At 45.4% G+C, this 10,224-nt stretch overlaps 1 pseudogene; it reads right to left on the reverse strand.

Moving 5' to 3' along the window:
* The window catches only part of LOC116089486, a 23,838-nt pseudogene that overhangs the window by 4,023 nt on the left and 9,591 nt on the right, over positions 1 to 10,224 (reverse strand).

Below are 10,224 nucleotides of genomic sequence, written 5' to 3' on the forward strand. Positions count from 1 at the left end.
AGGGTTATTTGGTTCTCTGGAGTCTAACTTCTTGAGTTCTTTGTATACCTTGGATATTAGCCCTCTCTTTGAGAGATGCCACCCTGGCTTTGGTTGTCTCAAAACTTTGTCTGTCATTTCTCCATCTTTTTAAGTCTTCCTCCTCCTTCCTGCTGCCTCTGCTTATTTCTCTGCCTCTGTGGGCTCCTAACTCTTCCTTCTCCCTCACTCTGTGGATCTCCAGTGCTTTCTGCCTTTGTTTTGTCTCCACTCCCATCTCTTACTATACACACACACATGAACACGAACACACACACACACACACACACACACCTGGCTTCCTTGTCTAATATATCTCCTAGGGTGACTATTCCCTCCCAGATGTCTTAAAGCTCTCCCATTGCCTACCTGTTTTCCCAGTCAAAGCAGGGGCAGGGCCCCTGGCTCCTGCATCCATCGGAGGCTCCCAGAGCCACAGAGCTGGACTCTACGCATAGGCTCAACCAGTCACCTCCACTCTAACTTACAAGAGTCACCTATTTCACAGTGGACATCATATGTTATCCTTACCAATGATCTCATCCACTTGGCTCTGCCGTGTCTCTGGCTCCTGTAGGTTCCCTTGTTTCGCAAAACAGGGTTGTGCCCAGTTTTCATGTGTACATGGGTTTGTCCCTGAAGAAGAAGAGAATGTTACTTGAAGTGTTCTCATCCACTCCCTTGGAACAAACTGAACATGTTCTGTTCTTTCTCCCCTGACACTTGACTGCAGAGGACAAGCTTAGTGATAAATTTTTACCACCTTAGCCAGGTGTGACGGCTCACACCTCTTATCCTAGCACCTGGAAGGATGAGACAGGAGGGGTCAATCATGAGTTCAAGGCCAATGGGTCTACATATAATAAGACTTTGTCTTAAAGAAGGAGAGAAGTGGGGGCTGGAGAAATGGCTCAGCGGTTAAGAAGTTAAGAGCACTTGACTGCTCTTCCAGAGGTCCTGAGTTCAATTCCCAGCAACCACATGGTAGCTCACAGCCATCTGTAATGGGATCAGATGCCCTCTCTTCTGGTGTGTCTGATGACAGTGACAGTGTACTCACATAAAATAAATAAATAAATCTTTTTTAAAAAGAGAGAGAAGGAAAGAAAGAAAGAGGGCTGGAGAGATGGCTCAGGGGTTAAGAGCACTGACTGTTCTTCCAGAGGTCCTGAGTTCAATTCCCAGCAACCACATGGTGGCTCACAACCATCTGTAATGGATCTGACACCCTCTTCTGGTGTGTCTGAAGACAGCTACAGTGTACTTATATATAATAATAAAATCTTTAAAAAAAAAGAAAAAGAAAAATGAAAAAGAGAGTGGGGAGAGGAGGAGGGAAGGAAGGAGGGAAGGAGAGAAGGAACAAACAAACGAATGAACGAACACATGAACAGGCAAACGATCCTCTCCCACTTAGCTTTGGCTTCCCTACAATACACCTTCCTTCCTCCCTTCAGCCCTCAAGGCTTTTACTCCCTTGACTTCATTTTTTCTGTTTTCTCTTTTCCCCCCTCCCCTTTACTATCGCTTACCAACTGATAATTATCTCAGCCTAAGTCTGCATTCTTTAACATAATTAACTTAACTCTATTAAGACCTGAAGTTCTCCTGCCAGGCAGCAGTGGTGAATGGCTTCAGTCTCTGCACTTGGGAGGCAGAGGTAGGCGGATCTCAGATTTCAAGGCCAGCCTGGTCTATAGAACAATTTCCAGGACAGCCAGGGCTACCCAGAGAACTGGTCTCAAAACAAGAAACAAACAAACAAAAAAAAAGACCTGAAGTTCTCCACGTAATGCTCAGGACTGTTCTGTCCTCGGGTTCTATATCCAAAGACTCAACCAGCCATGAATCAAAAACACTTGGGAAGAATATATTGCATCTGCACTGAGCAGGAACATATTTTTTTTTCTTGTCATTATCTCCTAAACAGTGGAACAAGGCAATGAGTAATTGCTTACGTTTTGTGAGCAAGCTAGAAATGACTTAACAAGAGGGGGTGTGTAGGCTACGTTAAAGATCTGAACATCTGTGGGGTTTGGTGCCCATGAAGAGGACTTAGTTCCACCAAAGTCACTGAGACACAAACTATCTGCACAAATGTAATTCCTTCAATTGCTTTTATTTTCAGAATTTTGTTAATTCTGTATTGTGTGTGTATTGTGTGTGTCTGTGTGTGCGTGTGCGCAAGCATGCGCACAATTGCGTGTGTATGCACAAGAGAGAGAGAGAGAAAGAGAGAGAGAGAGAGAGCACACCATGGTGCTCTTCCAAAGGTCCTGAGTTCAAATCCCAGCAACCACTTAGTGGCTCACAACCACCCTTAATGAGATCTGACGCCCTCTTCTTGGGTGTCTGGAGACAGCTATAGTGTACTTACATATAACAATAAATAAATCTTTGGGATGGAGCGAGCGGGGCCAGAAAAAAAAAAAAAAAGAACTCCTGGGCTCCTGGGCTTACTGCTTGAAGACCTGGACATTAATGTGGACATTGTTACCCACATTAGCAAAGAAGAAGGGACACAGAAGAAGGGACAGAGGTTGAAATGGGGAAGGTTTGTGATGAAGAGCCTGAGTATAGTTTGACGCACTACCCTTGAGATGCCTAAGCTGAGAAGGCAGTCTGTGCTCACCACCCCAGGAGGCTATAGGAAAAATCTACCTCAGGTTAGCAGGGAGGCTGGCCCCCTGTCCTTCTGCCCCTGAAGCACCCCAGCAGCTGTTTGCAGAGGTTGCCTTGGCAACGACGGAAGTTGCCAAGCTGGGAAGTTGTGATGGCAGTCGCTTAAGTGGCTACAGCAGCTGGCCAGTCAAGATGGGCTGAAGCTGGGCATCCAGAGTAGTGGCTGCAGAGGCAGACTCTTGAGTGACGGAGACCCTAAGGTTGATATGGAGATATGGGTGACCCCAGCAGCCACAGGCACTGCAGCAGATGTAGCTGCCAGGATGACAGCGCTGCCAGGGGCAGAGGCCAGCAGTGGTGATGGTTCTGCTTGCAGAATAGTATAGCATGCTTGTTTAGGCTCACTGCAGGGTGGAGCTGTCAGTCAAAGGCCAGGGTATTAGGAACCCTGCTTCCCCACCCAGGTGGTTTTGCCATCATACATAAACACATCCTGTTGTTCAAGAGACAGAGGTAATCAGGACATACACACACACACACACTGGTACAAGGTGGGACTCTTCCTGTTCTATCTCACTCGTTGAGTCTCCTCCCTCCCTTCTTCCTCCTAGAGATCATACATTGTGATCTTTCTTATGTGCAAGTCTGAGGATCACAGACATTCAGTGGTGACTTTAACCACCCAGTATAACGATATTCTCCATACCAATGTCTGCCGAGCCAGGAAAGTAAGGCGAGGCTGAGCTCATCACTGTGGCTCACTCCGTGATGGCTCATCTCTCTGTGCTCTATCCCCAGCCTCTACGAAGTCTCACCAAGGCGCTCTTGGGTTCCCTTTGTCTTTTACCTACAGACAGGATGAGAGCAGCAAGCAGGCAACAGAACAAGCAAGAGGCCAAAGGGGTCAGATTTAAGGAGACAGCCTCTTCTAAAGCCATGCAAGCGAGAAGATCCTTAACGTTGGATAATGGACCTCTAGCATCTCCCAGGCCTCAACTGACTTTCTCCTTCACATCTTAGCATGCAGCAGCTCAAGGCTGGCTCCGGGTGTGTGATTGGGGGAGGGGAAGACAAATATCTCACCTTTCCTCAGAATGATCTAAAACACAAGTCGTTTATGATGTGAGATTTGGGCTAGTATTGAAAGGGCCACATAACTCCATTTGTCTCCATCTAAGGACCCCATTTGGCTCCATTTAAGGACCTGGCCTGATTTGAGAAAAAAGGCCATAAAAAGGCATCAGCTTCAGAAAGAGACCATAAGTTCCAGAAACTAAGTCATAAGACACCAGCTCTAGGAACAGATCATAAAATCCAGAATGAGCTGGAGAGGTGGCTCAGCGGTTAAGAGCACCGACTGCTCTTCCAAAGGTCCTGAGTTCAAATCCCAGCAACCACATGGTGGCTCACAACCAGCCGTAATGAGATCTGATGCTCTCTTCTGGGATGTTTGAAGACAGCTACATTGTGCTTACATATAATAAATAAATAAATCTTTTTTTTTTAAAACACCTTTAAAAAATAAAAATAAAATAAAATCCATAATGAGGTCATAAAAACCCCCTCCCAAAGAACAGACTGGGGATAACCACAAAATGGGGAAATATCCTATCTCAGAATGGGCCATCTGCAGTGGGCAGCCCTATCTCATCCTACAGTTAAATGTTCATGACATAGGGATACAGACCACTGACCATCTGTGAACCCCTAGCATCCAACCAATGAAATTTTAAATTTCCTAATCCTTCTACAGACCTACCCTGGTTGCCTACAAGAAGATCTGTGTACCTTTGTCAGGGATCTCCATTTTAGAGAAGAGTTGACCCCCATGTGCTGGTTGTTTTTGCAAAATAAACTCTTTGTTTTTGCATACTATCTCAGTCTAGGGGTCTTCCTTCAGTGATTTTCAGACCCTATAGGGGGAAAGGCACATGCTTCACACTATGACACACTGGTGTGCATGTCCACCCTGCCACCCCCATCATTCACTCTCACAATAATAAAAATAACAAAGTAATTTTTTTTTTTTTTTTTTTTTTTTTGGCTTTTCGAGACAGGGTTTCTCTGTATAGCTCTGGCTGTCCTGGAACTCACGCTGTAGATCAGGCTGGCCTCGAACTCAGAAATCCGCCTGTTTCTGCCTCCCAAGTGCTGGGATTAAAGGCGTGGCCACCACTGCCCAGCAACAAAGTAATTTTTAAAAGTGACAGTCAACCCAATCCTTTGCCTTGCCTCTCACACAGCAGTAGGGAGGGGGTTTGGTCTAACCTCCCCTCCTTTTAGAGCTGGAACTATTAAGTTTACTGGAAATTTAAGAGACAGAAAAAGAGAGGGGTCCCAAGAGCCATGACTGGGAAAACGTGGCCCTCCTGAGCTTGGGTGTCAGAAGCTACGATGAGCTGCGCCCCAGGAGAAAACATGGCTGTTTGAGGACCCAGCTGGCACTCAGTAAGCCCTGATCACTCATGTCTTCCTCTTTCCGCTCTTTCTCCTCAGCTTCCATCAGGAGTCCATCTGGAAGCACCATGGCTTCTCTCACAAAGAGGTGTTGATATATTTTGGCCTCACCAGTTTCGAGGGTCACCCAACTTCTATCTCTCCTGTCTCTCTAGTGGGACTTTGCAGCTCATTTCCCACTGTCTCTGGTTCTCCTTGGCTGCTGTGCTCCAACCGCTATTTCTACTCCTGAACGATAGCTCCCCATCCAGATTTCCCAATCACCTCAGCTATCACCAACTGTCTCTTCTCCAGTTCACTGTTGACCCACAGTTCAGAGCCCTTCCCAGCTCTCTGTTAAAGAATCCTTAACTTGGAACCCACACTCAGAGGCACAGTCTACACTCACTACGACTGAGGAAAGTGTGTCTCTGCCCCATCAGTGCATTTGCCACTCGACACATAGCTGCACTACAGCTAGAGGGATGGTTAAAAGCACTGGATGCTTTTGCGGAGGGCCCAGGTTCAGTTCCTAGCACCAGCATGATAGCTGCCAAGTGTCCGCAACTCCAGCTGCAGGGGTTCTGACCCCTTCTGACCTCTGTGGGTAGCAGGCAGGCACACAGTGCAGAGAGACGCGCAAGTAAAAATACTCATACACATGAAATAAAATAAATAGGTCTTTTTTTTTAGAAAGCATCACCCTCCTACCCCTTCAGAGTTCTCTGCATAGCACTGCCCATCCCCCACTCTCACTCCCCACCCACCACCACTGTAGCTCTGTTGTCCATGTTTCTTTTCTTTTCTTTTTTAGATTTATTTATTTATTTTATCTGTATGAGTACACTGTAGCTGTACAGATGGCCGTGAGCCATCATGTGGCTGCTGGGAATTGAACTCAGGATGCCCTGCTAGCTCTGGCGTAATATACTGTAGCTGTCTTCAGGCAGCACCAGAAGAGGGCGTCCGATCTCATTCCAGGTGGTTGTGAGCCACCATGTGGTTGCTGGGATCCGAATTCAGGACCTTCGGAAGAGCAGTCGGTGCCCTTACCCGCTGAGTCATCTCGCCAGCCCTGTCCATGTTTCTTTTCCCTCTTAGTTAACCGAAAATTTCGCCCAGTTCTAAGTACCTTGCTCGTAACTTGGGTGCACGGTGGTGGCGAGCTTCTGTCCTTCCTGTTTCCTTTTCTGGGAAGTGTATCCATCCTGTAGCTCTGAGTGGAGGGAGAAAAGTATCAGTCCCTGCGGGCCAGTGACAAGAGCATCACCTTAAGCCCTGGACAGTGGGGCTGGAGTCCAGTGAGAACAGTCTGACAGATGGAGCCTCTGTGAGTTTTCATAGTCGAGTGGGAAGTTCAAACCCTTGGGTCACTCGGGATATCGACGGTTTTTAGGACTGGATATAGTTTGTCCCTTCCTACAGGGCAACATGAAACATGAAAAACATGAACAACATGTTTTTCACAACATGAAAAAGAGAAAGCAAAACAAAACCCCTGGGGGTTGGGGAGAGGTGTTTTATAACGGATGGTTCTCAGCCTGTGGGTCAGGACCCCTCGAGTTGAATGACCCTTTCACAGGGATCCCCTAAGACCACTGGAAAACATGGGATATTTACATTACTGATGATCTCATTCATAACAGTAGCAACGAGAGCTGGTGGGATGGCTCAGCAGGTAAAAGCACCAACCGTACTTCTGAAGATCCTGAGTTCAAATCCCAGCAACCACACGGTGGCTCACAACCATCCATAATGAGACCTGACACCCTCCTCTGGTGTGTCTGAAGACAGTTACAGTGTACTTATTTATAATAATAAATAAATCTTTGAAAAAAATAAAGTAGCAACAAAATCATTTTATGGTTGGGGTTGGGGGGTTTCACCACAACATGAAAAACTATTAAAGTGTTACTGCATTAGGAAGGTTAAGATCCACTGCTATAGACAATAAACTTGAGATTATGGGGGTTTGGCTTTTGTTTTGTTTTTATTAAAGTCTATGTATGACAGTATGTGCTTTATGTGCTCATGGGTGTCTGTGGAGGCAAGAAGAAGGTGTTGACCCTGAAGCTGAAATTACAGGTGGTTGTGAACAACCCAGTGTAAGTGCTGGGAATCAAACTCAGGTTCTCTGCAAGAATAGCATGCATTCTTAGCTGCTGAGTCACCTCTCCAGCTCTCTTGGGTTCTAAGGATTATGACACAGTGGAAACATCATAAAAATTAATTAATTGGGGGTTGGGGACTTAGCTCAGTGGTAGAGAGCTTGCTTAGCAAGCGCACGGTCCTGGGTTCATTCCTCAGATCCAGGGGGAAAAGTATTTAGTTGCTCAATTGAGTGCAATGAAATCTTATTTCAGTTCACGGGAAGGGGTGCCCAGATCACAGGGAAGAAACAGGGGTTCCCTCTAGAGTAGAGTGAATAAGGTCATAGACCCACATAGGTGGTGGTGGTGGTTGTTAAAAGCCAAGAGCATCAGAGATGGGATCAGCAAAGAGGGGAGCCTGAGCTTCCTTGGGAGAAGAAGGATGAGCAGAAGTACAGGAAAGAGCCAGACATAGACATCTCCAGGGCGGTCCAGGCGCAAGCAGAAAAAAAAAGGTGCTTTGAGAGCTAAATCGGGAGTGAAAGAAACATCAAGATTTCATGAAAAGAACTGGAGAGGCCGCCCACAAAGTGAAACAGAGCATTAGCCCTTATGTCCATGACCCCGGCTCAGGCAATGGCACACAGTGAGCAATTTAGCTATATAGATTAAATGAATGAAAATAGAGCTGTATTTAAGTAGGACATTTATTTCAATCCCACGCCCTAAGTCTCAGGGAACATTAAAGAGGGCGCAGAAGGAGGATGGGGGTGACAGCTATGAAACGCTGTCTTCTGGATATCCTGTGACTGCCGAGTTCACAAACACAGCACAGCTGCGATTGCCTTACAAGAGCTACATATGAGCAAGCCAATCAGCTTGTCAGTACTAGTGGGGAGGGACTCACGAGGCTCTACCCTTAGCTGAGTTACTATTGGCAGTGAATGGTTTCTGGTAGAGAGAGTCAGTTTTTCTCTTCAGGGAACATGGTTGCTGGTAAGTTGTTCACACTTCAGTGGATGCCCCACAACTATGTACATATTAGCAGCACTAAATGTTCTGTACGTTATAAAAAGGAGAAGGTGGAAGAAGATGGAGACAAAAATGACAGTGAAGAACATAGAAGTGTAAGGGGTCATGCTGGGAGGCTTGGAGGGGAATTGATAGAGTCCTGGTCAGTTTAGAACTAGATACATTGCCGGGTGGTGGTGGAGCATGTCTTTAATTCCAGCACTTGGGAGGCAGAGGCAGGTGGATTTCTGAGTTCAAGGCCAGCCTAGTCTACAGAGTGAGTTCTAGGATAGCCAGGGCTACACAGAGAAACCCTGTCTTGAAAAAAACAAACAAAAAACAAAAACAGAAAAACTAGATACATTGTATGCACGTATGAGATTGTCAAATAATAAACAAAAAATTTTAAGATAGAATTTCACTGCAAAAGGGAGGTGAGAGAAGGACTTACCAGTTTCCAAGCTTTTATGAATCTCTCTTAAAGCAGGATATTCCTTCAGGTTCACTCTGCTAAACAGAGTCCAGAGAAATGATGAGTCGGATAACTTCTCCAGGTGACTGAGAACATTGTACACCACTTTCTCTATGGGAACCGAGTTCCTACAGGCTTCGTAAGAATCCTTTTAAAAAGTTCAACAGAGAGAGTGTCAAAGCACAGTTACTTCCGACACAGGTAAACATTATAACACTGTCTAGGGGACTGTGGCTTCTAGCTTCTCTGGGAAATCCCGTTCTGGGAGCCTTGCAGTCAGAGCAGAGACTGGTCCAGGACAAAGACTCATTTGTCAGTTCTCATAACTTGAGCTCCCAGCTGTACTTCCATATGAATATTCCTGGCCTGCATTTCATCTTTTTAATAAACAGATTGTAGCTTTGCTATTGGCAGAATGAGGAAAGATTGAAGTTTCTTTCTCAGAAAACTGGGGGGTTCTTTCCAGAATTTTAAGTCAATCTACTTTTCCCCATCAATTCCTGTCTCCGTTTTCCTATAAATCATTAATTGACAAACTTTAGACCCTGTAACAATATTATTCTCGTTCTTTCATTATTTTAACCTTGCTTTTTTTGTAAGTCACTAATCAATATCCATCAGTGAGACTAAGCAATTTCTTTCTTTCATCGGGTGGGATGGGGCGTGGTGAGGGTATTAGAACACAGCAAATTAGAACTCAGTCACTTTACACCCCAGCCTTGTTGTAATTCAGCCACAGTGCCTTCAGTTAGGAGCAGAAGTGGCTTGTTACCTTCTACATGATAGAATAGTTAATGACTATAAAAGGGTGTGCCCAGGCTTTTTAGCCAAGGAAAGAACCCTAGCATCCAGGATGGCAAATGCTAGTTAACAGTCTCAGTTATCGTGGCTGGTGAGATGGCTCAGCGAGTAAGAGCATTGACTGCTCTTCTGAAGGTCCTGAGTTCAAATTCCAGCAACCGTGCAGTGGCTCACAACCATCCGTAATGAGACCTGACGCCCTCCTCTGGTGTGTCTGAAGACAGCGACAGTGTACTTATTTATAATAATAAATCTTAGGGCCTGAGCAAGCAGGGCTGACCAGAGCCAGCAGAGGTCCTAAATTCAATTCCCAACAACCACAGCTATAGTGTACTCATATACATAAAATAAATAAATAAATTTTTAAAAAGACAGTCTCGGTTGCCGTGGGGTAGTGAACACAATGTCACTTACAGCATAGATTTTGTCTGTGATGAAGGAGTGGTCTCTTAGGCTTTCTAGGAGAGGAAACAGCTTGGTGATGGCATGGGCTATTTCTACTTTATTTTCCTTGAAGTAATTCAAAAATACTTCATTAAAACGTTCCTCTTTCTGGATCACTCCAAACATACTAAGAAGAGGAGAGGAGAGAACACAGTGAGTGAGAAAATAAACATGAGGGTTTTGTGGCACATTTCCCAGCTTCTCCCACAAAAGAAATCCAGGCCCAAGTGACTTCACACATATGGTTTTAAAAAAATAAACTACCAAACTCAAATAAACTCTGCCAGTGAATGAAGAAGAAGAAGAAGAAGAAGAAGAAGAAGAAGAAGA

This window comes from Mastomys coucha, unplaced genomic scaffold (genome assembly GCF_008632895.1).
Source record: "Mastomys coucha isolate ucsf_1 unplaced genomic scaffold, UCSF_Mcou_1 pScaffold14, whole genome shotgun sequence".
In the NCBI taxonomy this organism is placed as follows: domain Eukaryota; kingdom Metazoa; phylum Chordata; class Mammalia; order Rodentia; family Muridae; genus Mastomys; species Mastomys coucha.